Here is a 12,618-nt window from a genome sequence, read left to right on the forward strand (position 1 = left end):
ACATCCCTTTTTTTAGTTTGTTAGCACTATTAGTAAATATACATACTATTTTAATAGTTAATCTTCCTAAAGGTAGATAATATGCATTATTATTTATTAAAATCTATTACAAATCAATACTTTTACCACATTTGATACAAAGATCTTAATACTGTTTAATTTTGAGTAACCTCTTTCCACTGTATACTGTGTTGTGTATTATATGTTATTGCTGATGTTATTATTGTTTATAAGAGTTTCACTCACATTAAGCCACACCTCTTCATTCTTTCTTCTTGTCATAGTTTTCATCTTGGATCGTTCTCAGTAGAGGATGTGCTTGTAATAAATCATTTTTGCTTTAGCTTTGACAGAAAATGTTCTTATTTGTGAACTTTTTATTTTATTTATTTTTTAAACATATTTTATTGATTTTTTACAGAAAGGAAGGGAGAGGGATAGAGAGTTAGAAACATCGATGAGAGAGAAACATTGATCAGCTGCCTCCTGCACATCTCCTACTGGGGATGTGCCCGCAACCAAGGTACATGCCCTTGACCGGAATCGAACCCAGGACCTTTCAGTCCGCAGGCCGACGTTCTATCCACTGAGCCAAACCGGTTTGGCTGTGATCTTTTTAAATAGCATGTTTTACTAGACATTGAATTCCAAGTTGGAATTTATTTTCCTTAAGCACAATAAAGGGGCCATGCCCCTGGGAAGACAGCTGACATCCTCACTCCATAGAAGGTGATCTCATTTCATCTGGCTGCTATTATTTTTTTCTTTATCTTGGTTTCCATCAATCTGGGTTTTATATGTCTAACTGGGATTTTCTTTGCATTTGTCTTGCTTTATAAAGCTTTCTGAATATGACACGTGAAGATTTCAACATTTATGGCAATTTCTCAGTCATTATCTACTCAACTACTGTTTCTGCCCCATTCTCTTTTTTTTATCTCCTTGTGGAACCCAAATTATATGTGCATTAAGAGTTGATGACCATATCTCATATTATCTATTTTCCTTTTTGTAACTAATTCTCTCTCCACTTATCCGGGGTGCTAGCCACCTATTGCTAACCTGTAAACACATCTCATGGAAGAGTTGGTGAGGCTTCTTCAAAGACAGGCCAGTAGGAAAATAGAAGACTGCTCATCCATGCTACCACCATTGGCTGCTCCGCAGACACCTGTGGTGCCCAATACGGGCTGAGCCAGTCACAGGGTCCAGGGTCTGCTGCCCGAATTCTCTAAAATCCCCCAGGGAATAGGGATGTCACAACATTCCACTTTTTCACTTCATCCTCCTACAGGAGAGAGAAAGTCTATTCTTTTTGCTTGATTTTCTCACTTAATGTTACAGTTTACTGCATTCTTCCATAATGGCTGTTATCATAAAAAATGGGGAGATGATGCCATGCACACACTCAAACACACGCACAGTGAATACAAGATCCATTTGCTGCAAGAAGGAAACGTGCTTTCTGATTAGGGTAAACCCTTTGCCCATAGGTGCGTGTGGGAGAACAGAAGGCGTAATAGAGTACAGATGTATCGCATTGTTCCTTTCTCATAGTTGACTGTACAAAGTATTTAAGCATGAGACGTTATAGAATGAAGATTTTATAATGAAGATTATCCAAAGTTAAAGAAAAAAAATCATTCTGCTTTAGGCTACAACCTCTCTGAGGTGATTGAACATTTATTTTTATGGTCAAAATTCTTGGCAAAGAGCTTGGAAAAAAATACCACATGACCCAATAATACCTCTCCTGGGTATATCCAAAAAATCACACCAAAAAACAAAAGAAAAACAAAACAACAACAACAAAAAAAACCCCACAAAAACTAAAATAACATGTATTTGCAAAGATATATGCACCCCTATGTTCATTGCAACATTATCCATGGTGGCCAAGACATGAAAACAATAAGAGTGCCCTGCAATCAAAGACTGGAAAAAGAAGATGTAGTACGTATACACAATGGAATATACTCAGCCATAAGAAAGGATGAAATACTGCCATTTGCAACAACATGGATGGACCTTGAAAATATTATGCTAAGTGAAATAAGTCAGACAAAGCTCAGAATCATATGATCTCACTAAAAGTCATGTACACAAAGAGCAGTGTGGTCATTGCCAGAGGGATGGGGGTGTGAGGTGAGGGGGCCTGGTATATAGGGACAGGAGAAGACTTGACTTTGGGTGGTGGGAAAACAGTGCAATGGACATATCTTGTAACATAGAAAACACACCTGAAACCTATGTGATCATATTAACCAATGTCACCCCAATAAATTTAATAAAAAAGGGAAAGAAATAAATTGATGAAAAAAGAGCCTGGAAAATGAACTGGATTGAAGCTTATAGTCAAGATCTAATGTTGTAAATTTCTCCTTTGAATTTTCAGTTTTTGGAAGAGAAGAAAACTGATCAATATTTACCAAGAGCAACACTGTGTTTCTGATACAGTTAATTCTAAAGTCATAGGTCCAGTGGATGAGGTAGGGAGACACTTGGAAAGCTAGAGAAATGAAAGGCAGGCTGGCAAGTCCATAATGTGAAGACTAGGTAGGCTGGAGACCTACAGAAGAATTGTAATTCAAGTCCAAAGGCAGTCAGCTGATGTGCAACAAACCAGCAGAAGACAGGGTGGCTTAAAACAGCAAACACACAGACATGGGGCTGGGCTCAAGTTGTAGACAGTTGAGGAAATTCTGATTCTAGCTAAACTTCCAGGTTGGCTGGGGCCTGGTTATTCTAGGATGGTCTCAGGTGGAATGGATCTTCTTTGTACCTGGGATCTCCCGTTAGCTAGTAAATTATCCCACTTGCTTTCATAGCAGCTGGGTAGGGTTCCAGGGCAGATTCATGGGGTGGGGAATAGATTCTAGCTCCTAATAAAAGAAAAAAAGCTAGAAAGCAAGGAATCCTATGTAATAAAATCCCAGTGACTGAAATGGCAGAAAACCAGAATGACCAGAGACCAGAACCACCACGCCCTTCACCCAGGCTGGCCCTGCCCCCCAGCAAGCAGTTAGGGGCAGGTGAGTGGTTAGGGGTGATCAGGCAGGCAGGGGAGTGGTTAGGGGTGATCAGGTAGGCAGGTGAGTGGTTAGGGGCAATCCAGCAGGCAGGCAGAGCCCCACAATTGATCACCTCAAAGAGAGAGACTTAGGCCGCCTGCCACAGCCTGCCGGGGGGGGGGGGATGCTCCATAGCGGGGATGGAGGTGCTGGCTGCAGTGGATGCTGCAGGGCGGGGCTGGTGCCAAGGCAGCTCCTGAACGGGCAAGGCGCCTACAGCCTGGCCCAGGCCCCGAGGTCGCTGCCTCCCCCTGTGGCTTCTGCAGGGCTGGACTTCCATTCCTCCTGCTATAATGCCTGGGCAGATCCCGGACCCTTCCATGACTGTGGGCTCTCTGCCAGGGCTTGGCCCCCTGACCGAATGCCCCAGCTCGGCCCTGGCTGAAGAGGAGCTGAAATACACTGACATCCACAACACTGGGGCCATGATCACCCCTTTGCACTTCCTGGAGGTGAAACAGGGCAAGAGGCCTCAACCTGTGAAAAGTGAGCTAGGTGAGGAAGAGAGCGGAGGAAAAGGTGCTGGGAAAAGAAAAAAGTGGTGGCAGCCCGATGCCGGAACAAGAAGAAGGAGCGGAAGGGTTTCTGCAGCGGGAATCTGAGTGGCTGGAGCTCATGAATGTGGAGCTGAAAACCCAGATGGAGGAGCTGAAGCAGGAATGGCAGCAGTTCATCCTGCTGCTCAGCCGGCATCGCCCCACCTGCATCGTCAGGACCAATAGCATTAAGACCCCTAACTCAGAAGGCAACTCACTGCTGGAGCAGCTGGAGAAGAAGTGACCATGGATGGGAGGAGGAGGAGATGAGGAGAGGGAGGAGGAGGAGGGTCCCAGAGGGCTCTTCCTTGCTGCATGCAAAACTCTTCAACGAGGCTCAGCTCAGCCAGCATCAACCAGGCTTTTCTGTGAAACTAAGATCAGCCACACCAGGGGAAGAAACACAGGCTGGTGAAACCCAGGACCCAGCGCTGAGACCACAGTAGTCCTGAGGGGTCCTGTTCTGCCTGGGCCCAGGCTTGCAGGAGGCATGACAGGGGCTCTGGGCCAGAGAGACGCCCAACCAGGCAGCTGTGGGCACTTCTTTGGCCTCTCTGCCACGGCACCCACCCAAAGAACCTCTGAGCAGCCAGAAAAAGCCATGAGTTGCAACCAAAATTAGGCTGAGTATGAAACGCAGAGTGAAACTGCAATCGGATTGTGAGAGGGTGCAGGCAGGGCTGAGGAACCGCCCCCCTCCTGAGTGCATGAATTTTTGTGCACCAGGCCTCTAGTCTATATATATAAAAGCCTAAGCGACTAAAGCACTGAACAACTGAATGACTGGTTGACTGGTCGCTATGATGCACACTGACCACCAGGGGGCAGACACTCAACACAGGAGCTTCCCCCTAGTGGTCAATGTGCTCCCACAGCCAACCACCCATGATCCCTCCCCCTAGCCAGCCCCAATTGGCCTTGATTGCCAGCCAGCTGAGGACCCCATCTGTGCACAAATTCGTGCACCAGGTCTTTAGTTAAGAAATAAAAGAAAAACAAGAACTCATGAGAGATAGATGATGGTGATGACCATAGAGAGGCAGCACGGAGGCTCTGGGGATGTTTCTGACTTACTAGCATTTACAATGATTTTTAAACATTGAAAAGGGTTAGGAAAATCCCTTTATTTGTCTTCATGTCAAATACTAGTTGGACAATCATACAATGCTGGTTCTCAATAAATAGATAAGGAAAGAAAGAAAGGAGAAAAGAAGGAAGGGAGGGAGGGAGGGAAGGAGGGTGGAAGGAAGGAAATAAATGAGCTAAAGTATTATTTATTCAAGACCACTTCAGGGAAGTTTAATTAGAAATCTGAAATTAGATACACATTATTTCTTAATTAATGTATAAAATCAGGGAAAGGGACTTTACCCTGGATAGAAAAAAATCTCAGTAGTGCTGGCAATTTCTCTTCTGCATCCCTTTTCAAAGGACAAAACATCTTGTGTATCTGAGTATAAAAGATTTTCCTCTATCTTCAACTCTATGAAAAATTTTATCTTTTGTTTAGGAACAAAGAAATACTCTGCACTTGGTGGTTCATAGCTTGAAGTTCCCGGCTCCCCTCACCCACTCCTCACATTGAGCTTTGCTCTCATGTTTTGTAGCAGGAGAGCTGGAGGAAACAGACATGTAATAGCCAGAGGATTAAGTGCTTTGTGAATAGAAAAAGGGGGTGTCGCACCATCAATCCCAAAGCGGCCCCAAGGGCTCATGACCTCATTCACTCACTTGGGAAGTTTCCACAGCTCCCCGGCTCCAGCAGGAGCTGCCAGAGCAGGTGGCCATGTGGGACATGCTGTGAGGCTTGGCACCCAACTGTCCGCTGCCCTCAGCGTCACACCGTGAGACCACGGTTAAAGCTTATAGACTAGAGGTTGGCCGCGCCGGGCTGCAAACCTGCCAGGACTTAACCTCTTTGCAGTGAAGTTGGCTGGCTCGCAGGGAAGTATCTCGATATGAGGTCACCAAAAAGGCCAGTCCATCACCTCAGCTGGTGTGTGCCCAGCAGACCTGGCAGGAGCGTGAGGGAGCCCCAGTCCCGCCTTTGTCCTCTTGCACAGCTGATATTCCTCCAGGCTGAATTTGTGACCTTTATGTCAACTGCTTCTCTAATGCATAAGGCTAAAAGCAGCAGCCTGATTCAGACACTCAGGTGCTTAACTACCTACTACTCCTAGGACCACCGGGTGTGCTGACACGCACCAAGGGACGTTTAATGTAAAGCCTCGCACCGGTGTCAGGGCCCTCACTGAGCAGCTGGCAAACTCCATGCCATCGTCCCCTCTTCTACTAAAGAGCAAGGCAAGTGTCTCAGATCCCAAGAGAAGCAGAAGCATATATAAGCAATGCAAGTTACCAAGATAAACAATACTTTTGTTTAAAAGGAATGACATTTTCCCCCATTTTTTGTGCAATTGTTAGGCTAATATTAATGCATTACATAAAGAGAAATCTTGAAAATTTTTTTTCCCCTGATCCTTATCAGCAGTCAAGAAAGTTAAAAGTTTTACTGCCCATAGGATGTGAACCGTACAAGTCCTGGGACCTGCAGCCTTCAGGGAAGCAAGAGATGTCACGCAGCAGACACGCACTTCAGGAGGCCCGCTCGGTCCAGCCTGCGGGGACTCAGCAGCTCCTGGCTCATTCCGCAGGAGATCTGTAGGCTCCGCGGGCGGGTCTCATGTGCGGGCCTGGACTGCCTTTCCTGCTTTTAGATCCAGGCCCCTATGGACATCCGCTGCCAGGAAGCCTCTGCAGAAGGTCCTCCCACCGTCACGGCCGCTGGCACCAGCTGGGCACCTTCTCAGGTACGTGTGGGCCCCCTCGCCTGGGGCCCCAGCAGCCCCCGCCTGATGGCAGAGCGAGCTGGGCTTGGTCCCCTGCACCGTGCGGGCGGGCGTGCGGCTGAGCAGAAGGAGGAGGCACCTCCTCTCCGGACTCGCACTGCTTTCTCTCTGGGCACAGAGCAGAGAGGCCCGTGCTGCGTTCATGCTGAGCAGGGTCCCTTGTGAGAATAGCCTTTTCAAGTTCCGAATTTGCTTCTTATTCTGAGTATTCAGACCCAAGTTGATGGGAGTGGTCAAAAGAGCACAATCTTAAGCAGCTTGGGGCCCTCCTGTGGTCCCCCCAACCTGCTTTGCCCATCTCCTCCTCTAAACACGGCTTTCAAAAATCTGCCTTAAAATTCCTCAGGGGAGGGAGATGCTAAGTCAAGTAAAGCTGTGTAAAGACAGGATCCCAGGACTTGGACCTCAGACACACCTCATGTTCAGTTAAAGCTCAACTTAAGATCACAACTGCACCTACGTGGACTTATAAACAGCAGAAGTGCCAAGTACCATATTTCAACAGGTGTGACTTAGTAAAAGCAATATTCTATGATCAAATAAAGCTGGCAAATGCTGCCTTGTAAATCACTTATGGATTCATAGTGCGAAGCACACCAGAGGTACACAGACTTCCGCCCAAGGGAGCTCGTTTAACTTTGCTTAAACAGCGTTCCCAAAACTCGCTTAACAATAACTAGTTTTTAAATTTTTTGTAATGTCTAGTTTCTGAGGAATCAAAATTGCATGGAATGGAATTTGGCAAAAGGTACTGTAAAAATATTCTGGACAAATTTTGTTAACAAATATTTCTGCCCAGCCGCTTGCTGTTTTGTGAGAAAAGTCCAGTCAATCTTTTAAATGTGAGGTGAGGGGTGCGAACGCTGACATCTGCGTGAGCAGCTCCTACAGAAGCCCTCGGACCCTGAACCATTGCAACATGCGAGGGGGCGGCTGGTGTCTCCACATTCTTCTACTTTCAAGGAAAACTGATAAACCACGTTTTTGCAAAACGTCCGTTTTAAATATTGGCGACTACATTTGCTTTTTAGAAAAGAGAAAGGAAATGCCTTACCTGGAGGCAGCCTCCTTTCCTCACAAACAAAATAAAAAAATAAAAAACAAAGCTAAGCCCTTTGGCTTTGTATCTGACTCATGGGTTGGCAGGCCCATCTCCTGGGCAGGCCCACAGTTTTGAATACAGATGGTCAGAAGTGGAGAAACAAATTAAAAAATTAAATTGTGTTCTTAAATTCTGTCTCCTTTAAGTATTGTACACAGCTTGCTGTGGAATGAAAAAAGCACAGGAGTGCTTGGTACCATGTTCTTACGTCCATGAGCGAACGCTGTATCCCAAGTGGAAGGAGGAATGATTAGGTAGGGGTTCACAGACATTTTACTTCTGAAGTAAAATGTATTTTATGCTGACAAAGTCCAATAAATAATGGTTTAGGTCAGGGGTGGGCAAACTTTTTGACTCCAGGGCCACAATGGGTTCTTACACTGGACCGGAGGGCCGGAACAAAAGCATGGATGGAGTGTTTGTGTGAACTAATATAAATTCAAAGTAAACATCATTACAGAAAAGGGTACGGTCTTTTTTTTTTTTTAGTTTTATTCATTTCAAACAGGCCAGATCCAGCCCGTGGGCCGTAGTTTGCCCACAGCTGGTTTAGGTCATACCTAAACCAGGGATGTTAATGATTAATTTTGTTGGGATTATAATTCAATGTAGAATTTGGGGATAAAATTTCCCAGCAGGCTATTTTTTTAATGTCTTAAAACAAATACATTATAATAAAGAATAACAAAATACTATTTTTTAAAAATCTACAATTCAAGGGCAATTTTGAAATTGGTTTAAGTCACCCAAGAATAATTAGTTAACGCCCTTGCAGGAGATTGGCTCTCAGTGTTGCAGAGGGTCAGAGGGGTTTACCCTTGACAATATTTTCACCCTGGTCTTTGTTTCCGCTTTGACATCCAGTTCTCTCTGCACTCACCCCTGATAGGAATGGTCCAATATATATACACACTGTATATATGAAACCTATCTACGTATGTCCACAAAGCAATTGTATTCGACATTGAATGGGTAACAACACATCATATAACCCATGCTAATGTCAAAATGAATTTCTAGATTGTTTGTCATTCTCTCTTAGCATACAATTTGTAATAGATGCTGATATGCTATGCATATTTTATTCCCAGAGAAAGTCAATGCAAAAATAAAATCCTTTAGAAAAAAATAAACACTTTTATTAATATAACTTGTTTTATATCATAGACAATCGTTACATTTTGTTATTATGTTTTATAAAATATGTGTACCTGAAAGTCATATTTTTTTTTTACAAATTGCATAATATTTTTGAGATTGGAGGTTTATTTTAAACAAATGCTTTTCTTTTAATCAGCTCTGAATATTTCTCTACAATATCCTGGACTTTAAAAGTTACTTTATTGAAGTGAGGACTAATAAATAAATGTTTAAATCTCATTATTGTAATCTTTGCCCTTGATTTAATAATTGTTCAATTAATTATTTCTTTCCTTTACAATATAAGAGAAGTTATTTCTGAAAACAGAAACTATAAACTTTCCTTATATCCTTTTCAGGGGAAAAAAGGAGTTTTTTTTTAATCTAAAAGATCAAAGAAACAGTGAGGCAAGGAGAAGAGTGGCTGGCACAGCTGAGGAAGAATGGGAAGAGGCAGGTTTTTGGCAGAACGGAATGTGTTAATCTGCGGTGAAATTAGCGATTTAAAAATGTATTTCTCAGCTGCACATCTGAACAAATTTATGGATCTAATTTTCCTTTGGAAATTTAAAACGTTACAAACTCATAAGATATAATTATCCAAGTTTTTCCAACCCACACTCACCAGGCCCACAGAAAGGAGAGGGGATTATGTATGGATGCAAATGGAATGACTACTGCAAAGAATTTAGAAACATTTCAATAAACATAGTTGCAAATATTTTCGGTATTTTAGAAAAGTAGGACGCATATGTTAGATTCCAGTGGAGAGGCCTAAAAGGGAGTCTCCAAAGGCTCAGTGCGCGTCTATATTCGTGTGAGCCATTTGGTTAAGTATTTTACAAAATATCGACACTTTATTTCCCAGTCCTTATGGAATTTTCAAAATACTGTATATCCTACAATAGACTTTTCAACATATGTGTAAGCTGTAGTGTGAAAATAATTGTGGAAATAATTCTAGATCTGTATAATTCCACAACCTACTTGCCTTGAATTGGCGGAGTGTGTTTTCATATAAGTATGCATCGAAATGTTTAAGTGTTTCACACCAAACTCGTGTAGACTAAAAGCATCTCTGCAGTTGGCAAGGCCGTGCCAACCTAAGGAGATTAGCACACACAGCATTTAATACCACCAACCAAGAGCCCTCTTTTGTTAGATTCTTTAAGATGCTTAGAAGTTAGGGTGAAATATAGAAATGTTTGCTTGACACAGTCATTCCTTTGCTTATAAGATATTTGATGGCAGGGAATGCTCTGTACACGTGGCCCATCCAAAGTTCAGAAGATAGAAATATTGTTGGGGAATGACTCTTTTCTAGTCCGCCCTCTGTTAGGAAAAGTCTCCGGTTGTAGGGTTCTTTCATTCCTCTCTTCTCAAAAGTTACTTAATAGTAGTGTTAAAATAGCCAAGGCTTTTTTTAAAAAAAAAACCTTCTCTTTCCTAAAATTCTTCCTCCTCCAGCTTCTCTTTACCCACTAAAGATTTTATAAAAATCATCAAAGCACTCAGCAGAACTATGCCCATGTGTATGCTAACTTACTGCTTCTGATGATGTGAACGTTGGCACGTCTCCATGGAAGAAAGACTTTACACAAAAGATGTTGTAATTATAATGTTTAAACGATTATGCTATAATTAGTATGTTAAAAATCCATGCTCTCAGAGCCGCTCGGTGGTGGGAAGGCTGTGGCATGCCCATTAAAGCTCATCTATGGCTAATGCACTTGCCACCTTCCCCAGCAATGCAAGGAGGACAGGCTGGGCCAAGCCAGAGCCCTGAGACAGGGCAGGAGGGTTTCCCAAAGCAACCCCTCCCTCCCTCCTCCCACTCCTAGAGGCTCTCAGCCACCAAACAATCACTTTTGCTAACTCTGCCCCAATACTTGTCTTTTTCTTAACCACCTTCTATACAAGATTTTGACAAGTTTGTCCACCAAAGTTTATATGTTACCTACCTCTCGTTTAAATATATATATATATATATATATATATATATATATATATATGTATATATATATATATATTTAAACTCTTTATTGTTGACAGTATTACAGAGAAAAAAAATGATTCAAGGTGAATTGTTTGGGGATTGCAGGGATTCAGAGATTCTAACACCTCCATGCAAATATTATATTCTATAGAGGTGGGTTTTATTATTATTCTTCTCCTTTATTTGGCTCCTATGCTATTTCCTAGCTCAAGAATACCAGGCAGATCGAATGACTTCTCCTAGACTCTTGTAGATACATTGATGGTCTTTTGTCATTCTCAATCTTCTTTAGAATGATGGCAACAGCTAAGTTCAGGCAAGTTTTCGGTTCTGACTGAGTTGGTAAATGTTTCATAGTAAATTGACCTTTCTCTGTAGTTACACAATAGATTGTCCCAATGTATCTGGTTGAGGATGCTTTGAGGTTATCCAGGTTACATCAACGTGCATTTATTCTTTAGAACCAAAAATCACTCATAGCCTTAATTTTAGTTGCTGTTGATAAGGTTTTGAGGAGTACACAGAGGAGCTGCTGTTTGGAATGACAGACTTTACTGCCCAGATTTCTGACCATCGGCTAAGGGGAGGTAGTGGTGGCAGCACAGGTTCAGAGACGTGGCTGATGAACCCTGATTCAAGTGCAAATCCGATCGTCCCTTACTGAATGTAGACAGCCCATCACACCTGCTGGCACAGGCAAGGGCCTGGCTCAGTGTAATTACTATGACCAACGGTCACCTTTTATAGTCACAGCCAAGTTTCTGAAATTCTTTTCTTAGGGGAGGAGAGAAATAGGGTCGGGGGGAGATGGGCTGATGATGGCACAAGAGAAACCTGCAGAGAGGACTTTAGTGAGCACCTTCAACTAGAAGCAATGGCGCAGAGCGAAAGAGGAGTTCACAAACCAAAGGTGGAGGATTGGGGATTAATTGAAACCCTCAAGTGGTGCATGGGAAGCGACTGCCTATTTAGAGCCAATAGATAGGTTTCCGTGAGGTTAAGGAAGCGAAAAATCCCATACGAAGCTAGTGAGATGTTAAATTCTAATTAGAAGTGTTAATTAAAAAAATTCCAATTTCATCAGTGAGAGGCTTCTGTTGTTCCCGTTCCCTTTGCTGCGGTGACTCCTAAGTACCCTGACTGCCTTTGCTCCAGGGTCGTGCGCACTCCTAGGGGGTAGGGAAAGCCGGCGGACTGTGCTCTGCCCAGGGCGGCCATGATGAGGGCCTGCTGGCTCCTTTGCACTCAGGCATAGCAATGCACTATGGCTCAAAACTTAGTGTGGGGTTCTCAGAAGGAAAACGGTATTTATTTACGTCTTCACAACATCCCTTTGCCACTATCCTCTCCTTTTTATACCTTCGAAAAGGAGCCAACAAATTTTCCAAATGTAGATGAAGTTATTTTGTATTGTGCATTCAGTTAAATATAAAGTAATAATATCAACATTCTGCACACCATTAATCCATAATGAAGATTAAATGCTTTGGATGAGCATACAAATATCAACTACCCCAAATTGTTTAAAAATTAAACATAAAGTAAATCTAATCTTAACAGGTATCCAAAGAATATGCAAGTGCATATTAATATTTTCATTTCAGTAAGAGTGATTAACATGTTCCAAATTATTTAAGTAAACTTTAATGTTTTCCAATATGCTTTTTATGTTTAGATCATTTCAAATTATTTCGTAAACACTAAAGAAAATTATTATGCATAATATTTAAAAGTCTCTAATACAAACCTTGAGCTGAGGTGGGCTTATTTAGTAAAATACACAGTATAATTTTTATACTGACTATTGTACTTATTTAGCCAGAATAGTCATTTTAAAACACAATAGCTATTATAATACATTTTTAACACATATGTGTCTATCTCCATTTAACTACATGATTTTTTCAGAATAGATGATATCATG

The 12,618-nt window shown here is 42.4% G+C and overlaps 1 pseudogene; it reads left to right on the top strand.

Moving 5' to 3' along the window:
- The first annotated feature begins 3,273 nt into the window (after positions 1 to 3,273).
- LOC132213745 (jun dimerization protein 2-like) lies at positions 3,274 to 3,851 on the top strand (annotated as a pseudogene).
- Positions 3,852 to 12,618: the final 8,767 nt, after the last annotated feature.

This window comes from Myotis daubentonii, chromosome 12 (assembly GCF_963259705.1).
Source record: "Myotis daubentonii chromosome 12, mMyoDau2.1, whole genome shotgun sequence".
Classification (NCBI taxonomy): Eukaryota; Metazoa; Chordata; class Mammalia; order Chiroptera; family Vespertilionidae; genus Myotis; species Myotis daubentonii.